The sequence below is a fragment of the Dasypus novemcinctus genome, chromosome 12, assembly GCF_030445035.2.
Source record: "Dasypus novemcinctus isolate mDasNov1 chromosome 12, mDasNov1.1.hap2, whole genome shotgun sequence".
Lineage (NCBI taxonomy): Eukaryota > Metazoa > Chordata > Mammalia > Cingulata > Dasypodidae > Dasypus > Dasypus novemcinctus.
The window spans coordinates 48,737,557-48,739,688 of NC_080684.1; the positions used below are offsets into that span (position 1 = coordinate 48,737,557).

The following is a 2,132-nucleotide window of genomic DNA, read 5'->3' on the forward strand; positions in this document are numbered from 1 at the left end:
TCCTCAGACTGATCAGAACAGAGAGGGCAGTTAACAGGCAGAGGAAAGTGAAAGCTTGCAATTAACTATTCATGATATGAACATGTGGAGTAATTATATTTGGCAACTTCACATGTAGGCAAAAATTAAGCTAAAATGACATGCATTTTGGGAAATGCATGTTGCTCAAGCAATTGGGCTCTTATCTACCATATAGGAGTTCCAGGTTCGATTCTTGGGGTCTCCTGGTGAAGGCAACTGGCCTGGGTGACAAGCTGGCCTGAGTGGAGAGCTGGTCCACACAGAGTGCTGACCAGTACAGGAATGCTGGGCTATGCAGGGGCGCTGGGTTGTGCCGTAGTGCTGGCCCTCATGGAGTGCTGGCCTGCATGGATAGGTGGCACAGCAAGATGATGCAACAAAAAGAGACACAGAGGAGAGACAATAAGAGAGGCAGCAGACCAGAGAGCTGAGGTGGAGCAAGAGATTGAGCGCCTTTCTTCCATTCTGTAAGGTCCCAGGATTGTTTTCCAGTGCTGCTGAAAGGGAAGAAAAGCAGACACAGAAGAACACACAGTGAATGGATACGGAGAACAGATAACAGCGAGTGCAAAACAACAGGGGTGGGGGACATAAATAAATCATTTTTTAAAATTACATGCTTTTAAAATCTAAACTGATTACCAAGTATTACTTATTTATTTTACAATTAAGTCTTTCATGAATGGTATGAAGAAAGGATAATAACAAAAGTTATTTATGTATTTTGTCTCATTTAATTTACATAATTCTTTGAAGTAGGAAAAATAATGCCTTAAACAAGAATAGGGATTTTTCTCTCACATTAAAAAGAAGTCCAAAGGTAGTCAATGTAGGGCCAGCTCTGTGTCCATCAGATGCCCAGGGTCCTTTCATCTTTCTGCTCATCAGTCTTAGTGAATAGCTTCTAGTCTCTTGATAGTTTCATGGTTGCAAAATGGCCACTATAGCCATCACATCCATGTTCCAGTTGGGAAGAGGAAGAAAGGAAAGTGAAATGCGCAAGGGCACAATCTTCTAGATCAACCAGATCCCTTTAAATATCTTTGTAAGGGTCTTTCCTTTTGGCGCTGCTGCTGCAGCTATGCGTATACTCAGGTTTCAGAAGAGGCTTCCCTCCAGTGTCCTCCGCTGTGGAAAGAAGAAGGTTTGGTTGGACCCCAATGAGACCAATGAAAGCACCAATGCCAACCCCCAAAAGCAGATTTGGAAACTGACCAAAGATGGGCTAATGAATACATTTTTGGAACACTGTGATCTATGTATCTTTGAAAAATAAATAAAAAACATATTTTAAAAAGGATGAATATGTATGAGATAGTTAAGCAGCATATCAAACAAACAAACAAAAAAGATGGGCTGATCATCCGCAAGCCTGTGACTGTTCATTCCCAGGCATGATGCTGGAAAAACATCTTGACCCACTGGAAGGGCAGGCATATGGGCATCGGTAAGCAAAAGTGTTTTGCCAGTGCTTGCATGCCTGAGAAGGTAACCTGGACGAGGGGAATGAGAATTTTGAGTGCCAGCTGCTCAGAAGATACCATGAATCTAAGATGATTGACCGCCACATGTATCCACAGCCTGTACCTGAAGGTGAAAGGGAATGTATTTAAGAACAAGCGAGTTCAAGAACAAGTTCTCATGGAACACATCCACCAGCTGAAGGCAGACAAGAAGCTCCTGGCTGACCAGGCTGAAGCCACAGGTCCAAGGCCAAGGAGACCTGCAAGCACCTTGAAGAGTGATTCCAGGCCAAGAAGGAGGAGATTTTCAAGACTGTCAAAGGAGGAAGAGACCCAGAAATAAAGCTCCCCTTCTCTTGTCTGTACATAGTGGCCTCCGCAATTATATATATCATCATTCAATAAAAAAAGCCTTTATCTGCTTGTCAAAAAAAAAAATCTTTGTAAAATGCCAAGTTCAGCAGTACTGAAATATGATTCCACCTCTATCTTCAAGGATATAGAGGTTCTACTAGAAAGGAAGATGGGGTTGAATAATCTTACTGCCATTTTACAGCTGAGGTAAATGAACCTCTGAAGAGCTAAGTAAACTTCTCCAAGTCACACAGCCATGTCCTAGGTCCAGCTCTTTTTACCACTCTGTGAAGA

The 2,132-nt window shown here is 42.5% G+C and overlaps 1 pseudogene; it reads left to right on the forward strand.

Moving 5' to 3' along the window:
* Nucleotides 1-1,102: 1,102 nt before the first annotated feature.
* On the forward strand, nt 1,103-1,827 carry LOC101442700 (large ribosomal subunit protein eL19-like; annotated as a pseudogene).
* The last annotated feature ends 305 nt before the right edge of the window (nt 1,828-2,132 follow it).